This window comes from Anolis carolinensis, unplaced genomic scaffold (assembly GCF_035594765.1).
Source record: "Anolis carolinensis isolate JA03-04 unplaced genomic scaffold, rAnoCar3.1.pri scaffold_7, whole genome shotgun sequence".
NCBI classification, from domain to species: domain Eukaryota; kingdom Metazoa; phylum Chordata; class Lepidosauria; order Squamata; family Dactyloidae; genus Anolis; species Anolis carolinensis.
In genome coordinates, this window is record NW_026943818.1 from 30,103,443 (window position 1) to 30,125,124 (window position 21,682).

The window sequence follows — 21,682 nt, forward strand, 5'->3', positions numbered from 1 at the left end:
GCTGTGTGTGTTTGTCTCCATCCAGTGGTGAAAGGCGCGCATTGCAGGCGGAGAGAAAATGAATGGGAAGAAGCCGCTGTGTGTGTGTTTGTCTCCATCCAGTGGTGAAAGCCGCGCATTGCAGGCGGAGAGAAAATGAATGGGAAGAAGCCGCTGTGTGTGTTTGTCTCCATCCAGTGGTGAAAGGCGCGCATTGCAGGCGGAGAGAAAATGAATGGGAAGAAGCCGCTGTGTGTGTTTGTCTCCATCCAGTGGTGAAAGGCGCGCATTGCAGGCGGACTGGAAAATTCCCCGCATTGCCGTCAATGGAGACGGAGGAGGAGGATGAGGAGGAGGAGGATGAGGACGAAGGCCTCTCCATGGAATATTCTTCAAATACCCTATATACCCGGATATAAGCCGACCCGAATATAAACCGAGGCATCTAATTTTACCACAAAAAAAACCCTGGGAAATCATTGACTCCAGTATAAGCCGAGGGTGGGAAATTTCAGAAATAAAAATAGATACCAATAAAATTACATTGTGGGTGAAACGTCAGGAGAGAATGCTTCTGGAAACCAATTATTATTACTTAGATTGTACTATATTAATCATATACCACAATGTCTATAATACACCCCTAGTATGTTATATTATTAGTATTATGTCACATTTTAGTGCTAAATCATAAGTTGCATAAGAGATGTGGGCGAAACGTCAGGAGAGAATGCTTCTGGGAAACCAATTATTATTTCTTAGATTGTACTATATTAATCATATACCACAATGTCTATAATACACCCCTAGTATGTTATATTATTAGTATTATGTCACATTTTAGTGCTAAATCAAAAGTTGCATAAGAGATGTGGGCGAAACGTCAGGAGAGAATGCTTCTGGGAAACCAATTATTTTTTCTTAGATTGTACTATATTAATCATATACCACAATGTCTATAATACACCCCTAGTATGTTATATTATTAGTATTATGTCACATTTTAGTGCTAAATCAAAAGTTGCATAAGAGATGTGGGCGAAACGTCAGGAGAGAATGCTTCTGGGAAACCAATTATTTTTTCTTAGATTGTACTATATTAATCATATACCACAATGTCTATAATACACCACGAGTATATTATATTATTAGTATTATGTCACATTTTAGTGCTAAATCATAAGTTGCATAAGAGATGTGGGCGAAACGTCAGGAGAGAATGCTTCTGGGAAACCAATTATTATTTCTTAGATTGTACTATATTAATCATATACCACAATGTCTATAATACACCCCTAGTATGTTATATTATTAGTATTATGTCACATTTTAGTGCTAAATCAAAAGTTGCATAAGAGATGTGGGCGAAACGTCAGGAGAGAATGCTTCTGGGAAACCAATTATTATTTCTTAGATTGTACTATATTAATCATATACCACAATGTCTATAATACACCCCTAGTATGTTATATTATTAGTATTATGTCACATTTTAGTGCTAAATCAAAAGTTGCATAAGAGATGTGGGCGAAACGTCAGGAGAGAATGCTTCTGGGAAACCAATTATTTTTTCTTAGATTGTACTATATTAATCATATACCACAATGTCTATAATACACCACGAGTATATTATATTATTAGTATTATGTCACATTTTAGTGCTAAATCATAAGTTGCATAAGAGATGTGGGCGAAACGTCAGGAGAGAATGCTTCTGGGAAACCAATTATGATTTCTTAGATTGTACTATATTAATAATATACCACAATATCTATAATACACCACTAGTATGTTATATTATTAGTATTATGTCACATACCAGTGCTAAATCATAAGTTGCATAAGAGATGTGGGCGAAACGTCAGGAGAGAATGCTTCTGGGAAACCAATTGTTTTTTCTTAGATTGTACTATATTAATCATATACCACAATGTCTATAATACACCACGAGTATATTATATTATTAGTATTATGTCACATTTTAGTGCTAAATCATAAGTTGCATAAGAGATGTGGGCGAAACGTCAGGAGAGAATGCTTCTGGGAAACCAATTATTATTTCTTACATTGTACTATATTAATCATATACCACAATGTCTATAATACACCCCTAGTATGTTATATTATTAGTATTATGTCACATTTTAGTGCTAAATCAAAAGTTGCATAAGAGATGTGGGCGAAACGTCAGGAGAGAATGCTTCTGGGAAACCAATTATGATTTCTTAGATTGTACTATATTAATCATATACCACAATGTCTATAATACACCCCTATTATGTTATATTATTAGTATTATGTCACATTTTAGTGCTAAATCAAAAGTTGCATAAGAGATGTGGGCGAAACGTCAGGAGAGAATGCTTCTGGGAAACCAATTATTTTTTCTTAGATTGTACTATATTAATAATATACCACAATGTCTATAATACACCCCTAGTATGTTATATTATTAGTATTATGTAACATATTAGTGCTAAATCATAAGTTGCATAAGAGATGTGGGCGAAACGTCAGGAGAGAATGCTTCTGGGAAACCAATTATTTTTTCTTAGATTGTACTATATTAATCATATACCACAATGTCTATAATACACCACGAGTATATTATATTATTAGTATTATGTCACATTTTAGTGCTAAATCATAAGTTGCATAAGAGATGTGGGCGAAACGTCAGGAGAGAATGCTTCTGGGAAACCAATTATTATTTCTTACATTGTACTATATTAATCATATACCACAATGTCTATAATACACCCCTAGTATGTTATATTATTAGTATTATGTCACATTTTAGTGCTAAATCATAAGTTGCATAAGAGATGTGGGCGAAACGTCAGGAGAGAATGCTTCTGGGAAACCAATTATTTTTTCTTAGATTGTACTATATTAATAACTAGCTGTGCCCGGCCACGCGTTGCTGTGGCAAAGTGATGGTGGTATTGGTTAAAAATTGTTGTGTAATTTTTATTTGTATTTTTAATTAATTTTATTCTAAGGTATCTTTTTATTTATTATATTTTATTATTTTCTTGTATAATTTTTAGTTATTTTTGTAATTATGGTATTTTATTGTATTAATTTTTTTAGTGTTTTTTATTATTTTTTTTAGTGTTTTTTATTATTTTTATTGGGTTGCTAGGAGACTCAAGTTGGAGGAGCTTAGCCTTCTAACTGGCAGCAATTGGATAAAAGCAATTATTCCTCTCTCTCTCTAATTGGGACTTTATTTTTCTTTTCTTTTTGTTGTATCAACCTAGAGGCGTGGATGATGGGTTGTGTTGTCAAATTTCGAGGTTGGGGGACCTGTAGTTTTGTTGTTTTGTGAATTGCCGTGATGCCATCACTCTTTTATATATATAGATATACCACAATGTCTATAATACACCCCTAGTATGTTATATTATTAGTATTATGTAACATATTAGTGCTAAATCATAAGTTGCATAAGAGATGTGGGCGAAATGTCAGGAGAGAATGCTTCTGGGAAACCAATTATTATTTCTTAGATTGTACTATATTAATCATATACCACAATGTCTATAATACACCCCTAGTATGTTATATCATTAGTATTATGTCACATTTTAGTGCTAAATCAAAAGTTGCATAAGAGATGTGGGCGAAATGTCAGGAGAGAATGCTTCTGGGAAACCAATTATTTTTTCTTAGATTGTACTATATTAATCATATACCACAATGTCTATAATACACCCCTAGTATGTTATATCATTAGTATTATGTCACATTTTAGTGCTAAATCAAAAGTTGCATAAGAGATGTGGGCGAAATGTCAGGAGAGAATGCTTCTGGGAAACCAATTATTTTTTCTTAGATTGTACTATATTAATCATATACCACAATGTCTATAATACACCCCTAGTATGTTATATCATTAGTATTATGTCACATTTTAGTGCTAAATCAAAAGTTGCATAAGAGATGTGGGCGAAACGTCAGGAGAGAATGCTTCTGGGAAACCAATTATTTTTTCTTAGATTGTACTATATTAATCATATACCACAATGTCTATAATACACCCCTAGTATGTTATATTATTAGTATTATGTCACATTTTAGTGCTAAATCAAAAGTTGCATAAGAGATGTGGGCGAAACGTCAGGAGAGAATGCTTCTGGGAAACCAATTATTTTTTCTTAGATTGTACTATATTAATCATATACCACAATGTCTATAATACACCACGAGTATATTATATTATTAGTATTATGTCACATTTTAGTGCTAAATCATAAGTTGCATAAGAGATGTGGGCGAAACGTCAGGAGAGAATGCTTCTGGGAAACCAATTATTATTTCTTACATTGTACTATATTAATCATATACCACAATGTCTATAATACACCACGAGTATATTATATTATTAGTATTATGTCACATTTTAGTGCTAAATCATAAGTTGCATAAGAGATGTGGGCGAAACGTCAGGAGAGAATGCTTCTGGGAAACCAATTATTATTTCTTACATTGTACTATATTAATCATATACCACAATGTCTATAATACACCCCTAGTATGTTATATTATTAGTATTATGTCACATTTTAGTGCTAAATCATAAGTTGCATAAGAGATGTGGGCGAAACGTCAGGAGAGAATGCTTCTGGGAAACCAATTATTTTTTCTTAGATTGTACTATATTAATAATATACCACAATGTCTATAATACACCCCTAGTATGTTATATTATTAGTATTATGTAACATATTAGTGCTAAATCATAAGTTGCATAAGAGATGTGGGCGAAATGTCAGGAGAGAATGCTTCTGGGAAACCAATTATTATTTCTTAGATTGTACTATATTAATCATATACCACAATGTCTATAATACACCCCTAGTATGTTATATCATTAGTATTATGTCACATTTTAGTGCTAAATCAAAAGTTGCATAAGAGATGTGGGCGAAATGTCAGGAGAGAATGCTTCTGGGAAACCAATTATTTTTTCTTAGATTGTACTATATTAATCATATACCACAATGTCTATAATACACCCCTAGTATGTTATATCATTAGTATTATGTCACATTTTAGTGCTAAATCAAAAGTTGCATAAGAGATGTGGGCGAAACGTCAGGAGAGAATGCTTCTGGGAAACCAATTATGATTTCTTAGATTGTACTATATTAATAATATACCACAATATCTATAATACACCACTAGTATGTTATATTATTAGTATTATGTCACATACCAGTGCTAAATCATAAGTTGCATAAGAGATGTGGGCGAAACGTCAGGAGAGAATGCTTCTGGGAAACCAATTGTTTTTTCTTAGATTGTACTATATTAATCATATACCACAATGTCTATAATACACCACGAGTATATTATATTATTAGTATTATGTCACATTTTAGTGCTAAATCATAAGTTGCATAAGAGATGTGGGCGAAACGTCAGGAGAGAATGCTTCTGGGAAACCAATTATTATTTCTTACATTGTACTATATTAATCATATACCACAATGTCTATAATACACCCCTAGTATGTTATATTATTAGTATTATGTCACATTTTAGTGCTAAATCAAAAGTTGCATAAGAGATGTGGGCGAAACGTCAGGAGAGAATGCTTCTGGGAAACCAATTATGATTTCTTAGATTGTACTATATTAATCATATACCACAATGTCTATAATACACCCCTATTATGTTATATTATTAGTATTATGTCACATTTTAGTGCTAAATCAAAAGTTGCATAAGAGATGTGGGCAAAACGTCAGGAGAGAATGCTTCTGGGAAACCAATTATTTTTTCTTAGATTGTACTATATTAATAATATACCACAATGTCTATAATACACCCCTAGTATGTTATATTATTAGTATTATGTAACATATTAGTGCTAAATCATAAGTTGCATAAGAGATGTGGGCGAAACGTCAGGAGAGAATGCTTCTGGGAAACCAATTATTTTTTCTTAGATTGTACTATATTAATCATATACCACAATGTCTATAATACACCACGAGTATATTATATTATTAGTATTATGTCACATTTTAGTGCTAAATCATAAGTTGCATAAGAGATGTGGGCGAAACGTCAGGAGAGAATGCTTCTGGGAAACCAATTATTATTTCTTACATTGTACTATATTAATCATATACCACAATGTCTATAATACACCCCTAGTATGTTATATTATTAGTATTATGTCACATTTTAGTGCTAAATCATAAGTTGCATAAGAGATGTGGGCGAAACGTCAGGAGAGAATGCTTCTGGGAAACCAATTATTTTTTCTTAGATTGTACTATATTAATAACTAGCTGTGCCCGGCCACGCGTTGCTGTGGCAAAGTGATGGTGGTATTGGTTAAAAATTGTTGTGTAATTTTTATTTGTATTTTTAATTAATTTTATTCTAAGGTATCTTTTTATTTATTATATTTTATTATTTTCTTGTATAATTTTTAGTTATTTTTGTAATTATGGTATTTTATTGTATTAATTTTTTTAGTGTTTTTTATTATTTTTTTAGTGTTTTTTATTATTTTTATTGGGTTGCTAGGAGACTCAAGTTGGAGGAGCTTAGCCTTCTAACTGGCAGCAATTGGATAAAAGCAATTATTCCTCTCTCTCTCTAATTGGGACTTTATTTTTCTTTTCTTTTTGTTGTATCAACCTAGAGGCGTGGATGATGGGTTGTGTTGTCAAATTTCGAGGTTGGGGGACCTGTAGTTTTGTTGTTTTGTGAATTGCCGTGATGCCATCACTCTTTTATATATATAGATATACCACAATGTCTATAATACACCCCTAGTATGTTATATTATTAGTATTATGTAACATATTAGTGCTAAATCATAAGTTGCATAAGAGATGTGGGCGAAATGTCAGGAGAGAATGCTTCTGGGAAACCAATTATTATTTCTTAGATTGTACTATATTAATCATATACCACAATGTCTATAATACACCCCTAGTATGTTATATCATTAGTATTATGTCACATTTTAGTGCTAAATCAAAAGTTGCATAAGAGATGTGGGCGAAATGTCAGGAGAGAATGCTTCTGGGAAACCAATTATTTTTTCTTAGATTGTACTATATTAATCATATACCACAATGTCTATAATACACCCCTAGTATGTTATATCATTAGTATTATGTCACATTTTAGTGCTAAATCAAAAGTTGCATAAGAGATGTGGGCGAAATGTCAGGAGAGAATGCTTCTGGGAAACCAATTATTTTTTCTTAGATTGTACTATATTAATCATATACCACAATGTCTATAATACACCCCTAGTATGTTATATCATTAGTATTATGTCACATTTTAGTGCTAAATCAAAAGTTGCATAAGAGATGTGGGCGAAACGTCAGGAGAGAATGCTTCTGGGAAACCAATTATTTTTTCTTAGATTGTACTATATTAATCATATACCACAATGTCTATAATACACCCCTAGTATGTTATATTATTAGTATTATGTCACATTTTAGTGCTAAATCAAAAGTTGCATAAGAGATGTGGGCGAAACGTCAGGAGAGAATGCTTCTGGGAAACCAATTATTTTTTCTTAGATTGTACTATATTAATCATATACCACAATGTCTATAATACACCACGAGTATATTATATTATTAGTATTATGTCACATTTTAGTGCTAAATCATAAGTTGCATAAGAGATGTGGGCGAAACGTCAGGAGAGAATGCTTCTGGGAAACCAATTATGATTTCTTAGATTGTACTATATTAATAATATACCACAATATCTATAATACACCACTAGTATGTTATATTATTAGTATTATGTCACATACCAGTGCTAAATCATAAGTTGCATAAGAGATGTGGGCGAAACGTCAGGAGAGAATGCTTCTGGGAAACCAATTATTTTTTCTTAGATTGTACTATATTAATCATATACCACAATGTCTATAATACACCACGAGTATATTATATTATTAGTATTATGTCACATTTTAGTGCTAAATCATAAGTTGCATAAGAGATGTGGGCGAAACGTCAGGAGAGAATGCTTCTGGGAAACCAATTATTATTTCTTACATTGTACTATATTAATCATATACCACAATGTCTATAATACACCACGAGTATATTATATTATTAGTATTATGTCACATTTTAGTGCTAAATCAAAAGTTGCATAAGAGATGTGGGCGAAATGTCAGGAGAGAATGCTTCTGGGAAACCAATTATTATTTCTTAGATTGTACTATATTAATCATATACCACAATGTCTATAATACACCACGAGTATGTTATATTATTAGTATGATGTCACATTTTAGTGCTAAATCATAAGTTGCATAAGAGATGTGGGCGAAACGTCAGGAGAGAATGCTTCTGGGAAACCAATTATTATTTCTTAGATTGTACTATATTAATCATATACCACAATGTCTATAATACACCACGAGTATGCTGCAAGGCTATTCAAGTTGGCCAACAATGCAGTCCCCTAGGTATGAAGCAGCCAGGCTTTGATGCTGCAAGGCTATTCAATGGGATTCAAGTTGGCCGACAATGGAGTCCTCTAGGTATGAAGCAGCCAGGCTTGGATGCTGCAAGGCTATTCAATGGGATTCAAGTTGGCCGACAATGGAGTCCCCTAGGTATGAAGCAGCCAGGCTTTGATGCTGCAAGGCTATTCAATGGGATTCAAGTTGGCCGACAATGGAGTCCTCTAGGTATGAAGCAGCCAGGCTTTGATGCTGCAAGGCTATTCAATGGGATTCAAGTTGGCCGACAATGGAGTCCTCTAGGTATGAAGCAGCCAGGCTTTGATGCTGCAAGGCTATTCAATGGGATTCAAGTTGGCCGACAATGGAGTCCCCTAGGTATGAAGCAGCCAGGCTTTGATGCTGCAAGGCTATTCAATGGCCAGGAATCCGCTGTGTGTGTTTGTCTCCATCCAGTGGTGAAAGGCGCGCATTGCGGGCGGAGAGAAAATGAATGGGAAGAAGCCGCTGTGTGTGTGTTTGTCTCCATCCAGTGGTGAAAGGCGCGCATTGCAGGCGGACTGGAAAATTCCCCGCATTGCCGTCAATGGAGACGGAGGAGGAGGATGAGGAGGAGGAGGATGAGGACGAAGGCCTCTCCATGGAATATTCTTCAAATACCCTATATACCCGGATATAAGCCGACCCGAATATAAACCGAGGCATCTAATTTTACCACAAAAAAAACCCTGGGAAATCATTGACTCCAGTATAAGCCGAGGGTGGGAAATTTCAGAAATAAAAATAGATACCAATAAAATTACATTGTGGGTGAAACGTCAGGAGAGAATGCTTCTGGAAACCAATTATTATTACTTAGATTGTACTATATTAATCATATACCACAATGTCTATAATACACCCCTAGTATGTTATATTATTAGTATTATGTCACATTTTAGTGCTAAATCATAAGTTGCATAAGAGATGTGGGCGAAACGTCAGGAGAGAATGCTTCTGGGAAACCAATTATTATTTCTTAGATTGTACTATATTAATCATATACCACAATGTCTATAATACACCCCTAGTATGTTATATTATTAGTATTATGTCACATTTTAGTGCTAAATCAAAAGTTGCATAAGAGATGTGGGCGAAACGTCAGGAGAGAATGCTTCTGGGAAACCAATTATTTTTTCTTAGATTGTACTATATTAATCATATACCACAATGTCTATAATACACCACGAGTATATTATATTATTAGTATTATGTCACATTTTAGTGCTAAATCATAAGTTGCATAAGAGATGTGGGCGAAATGTCAGGAGAGAATGCTTCTGGGAAACCAATTATTATTTCTTAGATTGTACTATATTAATCATATACCACAATGTCTATAATACACCCCTAGTATGTTATATCATTAGTATTATGTCACATTTTAGTGCTAAATCAAAAGTTGCATAAGAGATGTGGGCGAAATGTCAGGAGAGAATGCTTCTGGGAAACCAATTATTTTTTCTTAGATTGTACTATATTAATCATATACCACAATGTCTATAATACACCCCTAGTATGTTATATCATTAGTATTATGTCACATTTTAGTGCTAAATCAAAAGTTGCATAAGAGATGTGGGCGAAATGTCCGGAGAGAATGCTTCTGGGAAACCAATTATTATTTCTTAGATTGTACTATATTAATCATATACCACAATGTCTATAATACACCCCTAGTATGTTATATTATTAGTATGATGTCACATTTTAGTGCTAAATCATAAGTTGCATAAGAGATGTGGGCGAAACGTCAGGAGAGAATGCTTCTGGGAAACCAATTATTATTTCTTAGATTGTACTATATTAATCATATACCACAATGTCTATAATACACCCCTAGTATGTTATATTATTAGTATTATGTCACATTTTAGTGCTAAATCAAAAGTTGCATAAGAGATGTGGGCGAAACGTCAGGAGAGAATGCTTCTGGGAAACCAATTATTTTTTCTTAGATTGTACTATATTAATCATATACCACAATGTCTATAATACACCACGAGTATATTATATTATTAGTATTATGTCACATTTTAGTGCTAAATCATAAGTTGCATAAGAGATGTGGGCGAAATGTCAGGAGAGAATGCTTCTGGGAAACCAATTATTATTTCTTAGATTGTACTATATTAATCATATACCACAATGTCTATAATACACCCCTAGTATGTTATATCATTAGTATTATGTCACATTTTAGTGCTAAATCAAAAGTTGCATAAGAGATGTGGGCGAAATGTCAGGAGAGAATGCTTCTGGGAAACCAATTATTTTTTCTTAGATTGTACTATATTAATCATATACCACAATGTCTATAATACACCCCTAGTATGTTATATCATTAGTATTATGTCACATTTTAGTGCTAAATCAAAAGTTGCATAAGAGATGTGGGCGAAATGTCCGGAGAGAATGCTTCTGGGAAACCAATTATTATTTCTTAGATTGTACTATATTAATCATATACCACAATGTCTATAATACACCACGAGTATGTTATATTATTAGTATGATGTCACATTTTAGTGCTAAATCATAAGTTGCATAAGAGATGTGGGCGAAACGTCAGGAGAGAATGCTTCTGGGAAACCAATTATTATTTCTTAGATTGTACTATATTAATCATATACCACAATGTCTATAATACACCACGAGTATATTATATTATTAGTATTATGTCACATTTTAGTGCTAAATCATAAGTTGCATAAGAGATGTGGGCGAAACGTCAGGAGAGAATGCTTCTGGGAAACCAATTATTATTTCTTAGATTGTACTATATTAATAATATACCACAATGTCTATAATACACCCCTAGTATGTTATATTATTAGTATTATGTCACATTTTAGTGCTAAATCATAAGTTGCATAAGAGATGTGGGCGAAACGTCAGGAGAGAATGCTTCTGGGAAACCAATTGTTATTTCTTAGATTGTACTATATTAATCATATACCACAATGTCTATAATACACCACGAGTATGTTATAAATCATCTATATATATAAAAGAGTGATGGCATCACGGCAATTCACAAAACAACAAAAGTACAGGCCCCCCAACCTCAAAATTTGACAACACAACCCATCATCCATGCCTCAAGGTTGATACAACAAAAAGAAAAGAAAAATAAAGTCCTAATTAGAGGGAGAGCAATAATTGTTTTTATCCAATTGCTGCCAGTTTAGAGGGCTAATCTCTGCCCACTTGGTTGCCTAGCAACCAAGGGACAGCCAGGTTTCAGTTAGGGGACAGGCAGATTTAGGCCTCACTTAGACTTCTTCCACAGATGATCTAATTTGCACTGGATTATATGGCAGTGTAGACTCAAGGCCCTTCAACCCAGCTATATAACCCATTTATAATCCACACTACCATATAATCTACTTCAGTGTGCATTTTATACAGCTGTGAAGAAGGAGCCTCATATAATCCAGTTCTGAGCAGATAATATAAGATTAGAAATATACAATAGAGTCTCACTTATCCAACGTAAACAGGCCGGCAGGATAAGTGAATATGTTGGATAATAAGAAGGGATTCAGGAAAAGCCAATTAAACATCAAATTAGGTAATCGTTATACAAATTAAGCACCAAAACATCATATTATACAACAAATTTGACAGAAAAAGTAGTTCCATGCGCAGTAATGCTATGTAGTATTTACAGTAGAGTCTCACTTATCCAACACTCGCTTATCCAACGTTCTGGATTATCCAACGCATTTTTGTAGTCAATGCTTTCAATATATCGTGATATTTTGGTGCTAAATTCATAAATACAGTAATTACTATATAGCATTACTGTGTACTGAACTACTTTTTCTGACAAATTTGTTGTCTAACATGATGTTTTGGTGCTTCATTTGTAAAATCATAACTTAATTTGATGTTTAATAGGGTTATCCTTAATTCCTCATTATCCAACATATTCGCTTATCCAACGTTCTGCCGGCCCGTTTATGTTGGATAAGTGAGACTCTACTGTACTGTATTTACAAATTTACCACTAAAATATCACAATGAATTTAAAACACTGACTACAAAAACATTGATTATGAAAAGGCAGACTGCGTTGGATAATCCAGAACATTGTATAAGCGAATGTTGGATAAGTGAGATTCTTCTTTAATATGAAATAATTACTGGGATAGAATAATGCAGAACAATATAATCTCTAAAACCAGGACAGTAAATAAACAGGGGAATTCCACACAGGAAACAATCAGGGCCAGCTAACACCTCCCAACAAAGTATTCCCATCATCAAAGTCTGGAAAATCCTCTGTTTTCTCAGGGCCACAGACAGTAGAAGCACATAAAATATCGCAAACAATACCACTCTGAAAACAAGGGAATTCCAGACAGGAAACAATCAGGGCCAGCTAACACCTCCCAACAAAAAATTCACTCAGGGAGGAAACAGCCAGGCTTTAAAGCTGCAAGGCCATTACATCCTAATCATTTTTCCTAATTGCAGCATTCATACTTGCCTCCAACAAACAAACAAAACCAATCAGAAATATTGTATATTCACAACCTTTAGGAAATAATATCCCGATGGCGCAGCGTGTTAAAGCGCTGAGCTGCTGAACTTCTGGACCGAAAGGCCACAGGTTTGAATTGGGGGAGTGGAGAGAGCCCCCACTGTTAGCCCCAGCTTCTGCCAACCCAGAAGTTCGAAAACATGCAAATGTGAGTGCATCAATAGGTACTGCTCTGGCGGGAAGGTAACGCCGCTCCATGCAGTCATCCCACATGACCTTGGAGGAGTCTACGGACAACGCCGGCTCTTCGGCTTAGAAATGGAGATGAGCACCAACCTCCAGAGTAAGACACGACTGGACTTAATGTCTGGGGAAAACCTTTACCTTTTACCTTAACTACCACCAATTCCTCAATACTTTATTTCCCATACCACCATGTTTCGCCACAGCAACGCGTGGCCGGGCACAGCTAGTAAATTATAAATCATAAGTTAAAAATCATAAAATGCGGTATATATTTAATACATATTTTAGATGACAACGGAGTGCGCATGCGTCGGGCAGCTCCCTGCTTTCCCGCCCAATTTGGCTTGTCTGAGCCTGTGATGTGCGGGAGAATCCTCCAATCGGGCGGCGACACATGGAAAAAGGGTGGGACCAAGGCGGAAAAGGCGGCCGGATTGGGAGGCGAACATATATTATAGATCACAACGGAGTGCGCATGCGTCGAACAGCTCCCTGCTTTCCCGCCCAAATTGGCGAATCCCTGTCTGAGCCTGTGACGTGCGGGAGAATCGTCCAATCGGGTGGCGACACATGGAGAAGGGGTGGGACCAAGGCTAAAAAAAAACGGCCGTTTTGGAGGCGGGGCTTCTTCTTGGCTGTTAATTGTAAAATTTACCTCAGACAAGCCCGGGACCCCGAGAGAGAAGGCAGCTCGGCCTGGCAGCCATTCTGAAGACCTGGTTCGGAAGAAAGAAAGAAAGAAAGAAGGAAGGAAAGCAAGGGCAGCCGTGGCTGGAAGGCCCCGAGGAGACAGGCGGGGAAGGCGGGCTCTCCTCAGGCCACTCACAGCCAGGCTCCGTTTCCGATACAGAGGTGAAGAAGGGCCCGTTTTATGGCCTCACCTGGTTCATTTGACTTCCTTTGAGGTTAATCTGGAGTTTAAAGAGACGCCTTTCCTTTTGGGAACCACTTTTACCTCAGGAAATGCTTTTCTTCCCATCCCACTTCATTTTACGTTGGTTCCCTTGTTACTTTGGGGATTCATTACCTCAGGAATCTCCTCAGAAGTGAAATACAAAGAGGAAAGGCCTATTTTATATATTAATGTGATCTTAATTTTTTCAAAAATGGCCTGAAATAGCACAAGATAAGGGTGGATAAAGGCTTTGTGAAACAGAAAGAAGAACACTATTTCATTTATTAATATTTCATTATTTTTTGCCTCAAATCGTCTCATGTCACAAAGCCTTGAAATAGAAAATACAGTAGAGTCTCATTTATTCAAGCTAAAGCTTGGATAAGCGAATATCTTGGATAATAAGGAGGGATTAAGGAAAAGCCTATTAAATATCAAATTAGGTTATGATTTTACCAATTAAGCACCAAAACATCATGTTTTACAACAAATTTGACAGAAAAAGTAGTTCAATACACAGTAATGTTATGTTGTAATTACTGTATTTACGAATTTAGCACCAAAATATCACGATATATTGAAAACAAAAATGGGTTGGATAATCCAGAAACTTGGATAAGCGAGACTCTACTGTACAGTTAAATATTCAGGGGAAAAAATGTTCACTGAAATATTTACAAAATCATAAAAATATTAATATTAAAATAAAAAAAATATTTGCCAAAAATAAGCAAAGTATTTGGGGAAAAATATTCACAAAAATATTCATGAAAATATTCACAAATACATTCAGAAAAAATCAATCATGAAAACATTCACAAACATTGAAATAAAATATTCACAAAATATTCACCCAAAAAATCATACAAATATTTGTGGAAATATTTGCCAAAAATAAGGAAAATATTTGGAAAAAATATTTGCAAATACAGTAGTCTCACTTATCCAACACTCGCTTATCCAACGTTCTGGATTATCCAACGCATTTTTGTAGTCAATGTTTTCAATGCATTGTGATATTTTGGTGCTAAATTCTTAAATACAGTAATTACTACATAGTATTACTGCCTATTGAACTACTTTTTCTGTCAAATTTGTTGTATAACATGATGTTTTGGTGCTTAATTTGTAAAATCATAACCTAATTTAATGTTTAATAGGCTTTTTCTTAATCTGTTCTTATTATTCCCTCAGAAATGGCAAAGCCTTGTGAAACGGATGGAAGAAATAAAGGCAAAATTTTTGAAAATTTCCACAGCTTTTTCTAAAGGGACCAGGTGAATATCGTTCTTTTTTATTTATTATAATCTGATTTATTTCTTATCCAGATCATTTCTTTTCACTTCTATTTTATGTATTAATATTTTAATATATTTTATTATATCCAACCAAAAAAATAATAATTACAAGATTTTTCCAGAGAAGAAGAAAAAGGCTAAAATTTTGCGTTGTTGTGAGTTTTCTAGGCTGTATGGCTATGCCCCAGAAGCATTCTCTCCTGACGTTTCGCCCACATCTATGGCAGGAAACCATAGATTGCTGGAAACTATAAGGGAGTGGTGAGGCTTTTATATATAACTGGCCTCGTTTCCAACAGACCTCATAACCTCTGAGGATGCCTGCCAGAGATGTGGGTGAAACGTCAGGAGAGAATGCTTCTGGAAACCCATTATTATTTCTTACATTGTACTATATTAATATATAATATATATTATATCAAAAAATAAATAAATTACAAGGTCTTTTCCAGAGAAGAAAAAAAAGGCTTAATTTTTGGGTTGTTGTGAGTTTTCCGGGCTGTTCCAGAAGCATTCTCTCCTGACGTTTTGCCCACATCTATGGCTGGAAACTAAGGGAGTGGTGAGGCTTTTATATGTCTGCGAAATGTCCAGGGTGGGAGAAAGAACCCTTGTCTGTTGCAGGCAAATGTGAATGCTGTTATTGGCCACCTTGATTAGCATTGAATGGCCTGCAGTTTCAAGGCCTGGCTGCTTCCTGCCTGGGGGAATCCTGTGTTTGGAGGTGTTAGCTGGCCCTGCTTTTTGAGGTGGCAGCCCAGAAACTCACAACAACCCATGAAAGCCTTTGACAACACATGGCAACATTTTTGAAAATTCAGACAGCTTTCTAGAGGAAAGGAGTAGAATAATAATTGCATTTTTTTACCAATCTGATTTATTTCCAGCCTTAAGACCCATAACATGCTATGCTGAAAAGTTTATATATATGTGTGTGTGTGTGTGTGTGTGTGTGTGTGTGTGTATATGTATTTGTATATAATGGACAATGTAATTTATAATAATATGATTTAATGTATATACATATAATATTGATAATATTGTAATGTAATAAAATATAATAATAACACAATATAATGATATTGATTATATATTATATATAATTTTATATGTACATAGAAAGTATTAGCATTCACAATAATAGCATTATATATAACTATATTGTACTACACCATCATACTGTAATGTTATTAGAAATATTACAGGTAATACATAATTAATATTATATTGTATTATATTGTATGTATATTCAATATATTATATTGAATATAATATTATATTAATAATATACTATATTAATAATAATATATTAATAATAATATAATATATTAATAATAATATAATATTATCATATAATATTATAATAATAATATAATATATTGTATGTATATTCAATATATTATTATATATCATTGTCTATTATATTGTATATTATATACGATATACTATATATACATAATACATATTATATTATTAGCATAGCATGTTACAGGTACAGGAGGCAAGATGGGAACTGCCTTCCTGGCCTTGCAAAATAGATAGAAGACAATGCCTGGTTTTTTTTCTGAATGCTTTCTTCCCACTCACTCTTCTCCCAGCTCTGAATTCAAGTCAACGTGAAGAAACAAAAGGTCAAGAGACAGAGGACGGAAGATGCTTGAAGACACCAAGGACACCGCCTGCCTCCCAAAAAAGGTCGTTTTCAGGGTAATTGCTGTAAGGGTAGGCATTTAATGTCTATCTTTGCATTAAAAAAAGGGTTACCTTTGCACACGGTTCCCCTCGCGTGTGGCATCGAAGAAGTCCCACTCGGGAACGGACGGGTCCTCCCTTTGTTCTAGGCAGATGATGGGTCTTCCTATACGGGCCGTAGGGGTCACAGCTTGGGGGTCAGCGGGGGGCCCCGCCCTGGCATCGCGGGGGGCAGCACGCATTACGGGCATTTTAAGATGTCCTTGCAACTTAGAAATAAAAATATCAATACCTTAACTCACTTACTAACATCCTACTAACACCATTCTAAATAGGGTACCCTGCCCTTTTAAATAGGACTGTGTTCTGCCTGATGGCAAGAACCAAGCTGGGAAGGGAGGGGGCCTCCTGGCCCCCCATAAAAGGGCCCCCATGGAAGGACATTGCAAAAGGCCCCTAAGGTGTCCTGAGAGCAGCCTCTTGGTCCTCAGTGTTCCCCACGGAGCCAGGTCTGGGCCCCTCGCTCTCCCCCAACCCATGGACCCTGCCGCTTGTATATCATCCGTCCAGGGCCAACGGACGCCCCCTCCCTCCCTCCCCGGGCGGAGCTTCGAGGCCACACTCAAGGGGAGACCAGAGCCGTGTGCCTCATGCCAACGCCTAGCACGTGGCGAACCTTTTTTTTTACTGCAAACATAGGCATCATGATTGTGATTTTTGTTAATTCCTTTTAAATTTAATTGTTTGTATTTGATAGCATGGTAGGCTGGTTTTATATCAGTGAGCCGCCCCGAGTCCCTCTGGGGAGACGGTGGCAGGGTACAAAAATAAAATTATTATTATTATTATTGATTCGAGGCACCTGGAAAAAGAAATACCAGGAAGCAGATAAAATTATTATTATTATTACTGATTCGAGGCACCTGGAAAAAGAAATACCAGGAAGCAGATATTATTATTATTATTATTATTGATTCCAGGAAAAAGAAATACCAGGAAGCAGATAAAATTATTATTATTGTTATTGTTGTTGTTATTATGTAGGACCCCCTTTTATTTATGTAAGGCCACACACCCAGGGGACCACTATTCCTAATTAAAGCCTGGTTAAAGGGGATCCTCTATTCTTAAAGTTAGGCGTATAGAGATCTCCTATCCAGAAACTAACGCGGCCTGCCCTATAGAGATCTGTTAAACCAAGCCGGCCTGCCCTATAGAGATCTCCTATTTCACGTAATACCAGGCAATATGGAGATCCCTGGTTTTTTTAACCGTTAAATCCCTTACGTGGGGATATCCCTGGTTTTTTTTAACCGTTAAATCCCTTACGTGGGGATATCCCTGGGTTTTTTTAACCGTTAAATCCCTTACGTGGGGAAATCCCTGGTTATTTTAACCATTAAATCCCTTACGTGGGGAGATCCCTGGTTATTTTAACCTTTAAGTCCCTAACGTGGGGAAATCCCTGGTTTTTTTAATCTTTAAGGCCAGATGTGGGGATTTCCTTGCTTCTTTTAACCTGTAAGGCCAGCCATGGGGAGATATCTTAGGCTGTTTTCACGAAAAATCAGGTATAGATGCACTGTTTTCTCTCCCGTTCCATGTGCCTGGACTCCCGGAGGGCTCCTGCCGGACACCGTCTCCCATCGGCCGAGAGGGATCCTTCTTGTCTGGGAAGGATCTGCAACACAGGTAAAAAGAAGATTCCGGGAAGGAGATTCTACAGCGGAGCCCTAAAGCCAGGTGAGACACTCCTTCCAGCCTCCGCGGCTGCCTTGCACACACACACACACGACACACATACACATGTACAGCTGGGGTCCACGGGGACTCTTCCCCAATAGATCGGGGACTCCCACTCCGGCAATTGGCCATTGTAAATGCCTTGAAACAGTTTGGGGCTTCCGGCCAAGCGCTTGCAAAGAGAATCCATTCAAGGTTGGACCCCCTTTTAAAGGGCCTGGCACGTGGTATTTATTCCTGGCACGTGGAAAACTCCATTTGTAAGGCAAACCCTCGTTAAAGGAGGTTTGCAATTAATTTAAAACCAGGCTTCTGAGGGACCCGCTGTGTTTAAAGCCAAACCTAGCAGGTGGGAACCCCTTTGGTTAACGTAAGGCGAGGGACCCTCCATATTTAATAAGATGCCTGGCAGAATCTTAACCTAAATGCAGGCCTATGGGCTACAGCCTATTCTGCATAGCCAGGCATGGGGGGACCCCAGATTATTAACTTGAGGCCTGGGAAAAGGAGATTTTTGTATTTATTTATTACAATATTTATATCCCGCCCTCTCTCCCCTTAAAAGGGGACTCAGAGCAGCTTACGTTATATTTACATATTTATTTATTACAATATTTATATCCCGACCTCTCCCCTTAAAAGGGGACTCAGAGTGGCTTACAAGTGATATTTACATATTTATTTATTACAATATTTATATCCCGCCCTCTCTCCCCTTAAAAGGGGACTCAGAGCGGCTTACAAGTGATATTTACATATTTATTTATTACAATATTTATATCCGGCCCTCTCTCCCCTTAAAAGGGGACTCAGAGCGGCTTACAAGTGATATTTACATATTTATTTATTACAATATTTATATCCCGCCCTCTCTCCCCTTAAAAGGGGACTCAGAGCGGCTTACAAGTGATATTTACATATTTATTTATTACAATATTTATATCCCGCCCTCTCTCCCCTTAAAAGGGGACTCAGAGCGGCTTACAAGTGATATTTACATATTTATTTATTACAATATTTATATCCCTCGCTCTCTCTCCTTAAAAGGGGACTCAGGGCGGCTTAACAATAAGACGCATATATAAAAAACCATACAGTGCAATATAAATCATCATTAACTTACATCAGTATTCATAAAACACATTATAAAATACAGATAGGTGTGTTCAGTTCAAATCCATTCAAGGTATACGTGGACCCCCTTTTAATGCCAACCTTTCCATGTGGAAAACTCCATTTGTAAGGCAAACCCTCGTTAAAGGAGGTTTGCAATTAATTTAAAACCAGGCTTCTGAGGGACCCGCTGCGTTTAAAGCCAAACCTAGCAGGTGGGAACCCCTTTGGTTAACGCAAGGTGAGGGACCCTCTATTTTTAATAGGATGCCTGGGAGAATCTTAACCTAAATGCAGGCCTATGGGCTACAGCCTATTCTGCATAGCCAGGCATGGGGGGACCCCATATGATGAATTTGAAGCCTGGTAAAAGGAGATTTTTGTATTTATTAACTTATTACATTTATATCCCGCCCTCTCTCCCCTTAAAAGGGGACTCAGAGCGGCTTACGAGTTATATTTACATATTTATTTATTTATTACAATATTTATATCCCACTGTCTCCCCTTAAAGGGGACTCAGAGCGGCTTACGAGTTATATGTACATATTTATTTATTTATTACAATATTTATATCCCGCTGTCTCTCCCCTTAAAGGGGACTCAGAGCGGCTTACAAGTTATATTTACATATTTATTTATTTATTACAATATTTATATCCCGCCCTCTCTCCCCTTAAAGGGGACTCAGGGCAGCTTAACAATAAAACGCATATATAAAAACCATACAGTGCAATATAAATCATCATTAACTTACATCAGTATTCATAAAACACATCATAAAATACAGATAGGTGTATTACATACACTGTATCATTAGCATCGCACAATATTAGCATTATATACTACATTGCATTATACCACTATACAGAAACATTATTAGCAATATTACATTCAATATATAATATGTAATTCATATTATTATATTGTATCATTGTTAGTATTATATTGCATTATTTATTTATTTGCTAGATGTATATGCTGCCCTTCTCGCCCCCAAGGTGAACGGCTTACAAATTAAATTTACATACAATATTATATTATTACCATAGTACAATACTGGCAGTAAATTACTATATTGTACTATATGAATATATGGTAATATTATTAGTAGTATTACATGCAAAATGTAATACATAATTAATATTATTATATTTAATTATTAGTATATCGTTTTACAATATAATATGAACATTATATGTATATGCAATATGTTATAATTATATATTAAATTTTATATATATATACATATATATGTATATATACATACATATATATATACACACAGTAGAGTCATCCAACATAAATGGGCCAGCGAATATTTATTTATTTATTTATTTGCAGCATTTTACCGGGCTGGCCTCGAACTCACGACCTCCTGGTCAGAGTGATTTGTTGATATTTATTACTCATTTACAGCATTTATATTCCGCCCTTCCTTCTCACCCCGAAGGGGACTCAGGGCGGATCACATGACACATATAGGCAAACATTCAATGCCTTTTAACATAGAACAAAGACAAACAAACAGGCTCCGAGCCGGGCCTCGAACTCGTGACCTCCTGGTCAGAGTGATTCATTGCAGTTAATTGCAGCTGGCTTGCTTTCCAGCCTGCGCTGTTGGATAATAAGGAGGCATTATGGAAAAGCCTATTAAACATCAAATTAGTTGATGATTTTACAAATTAAGCACCAAAACATCATTTGACAGAAAA

The 21,682-nt window shown here is 35.7% G+C and overlaps 1 long non-coding RNA gene across 1 annotated transcript; it reads left to right on the plus strand.

Moving 5' to 3' along the window:
- Positions 1-13,555: 13,555 nt before the first annotated feature.
- On the plus strand, positions 13,556-17,087 carry LOC134293187 (uncharacterized). Its single transcript, XR_010000182.1, has 3 exons — positions 13,556-14,078; positions 15,316-15,398; positions 17,018-17,087. It is a non-coding gene; the product is annotated as an uncharacterized LOC134293187 (long non-coding RNA).
- Positions 17,088-21,682: the final 4,595 nt, after the last annotated feature.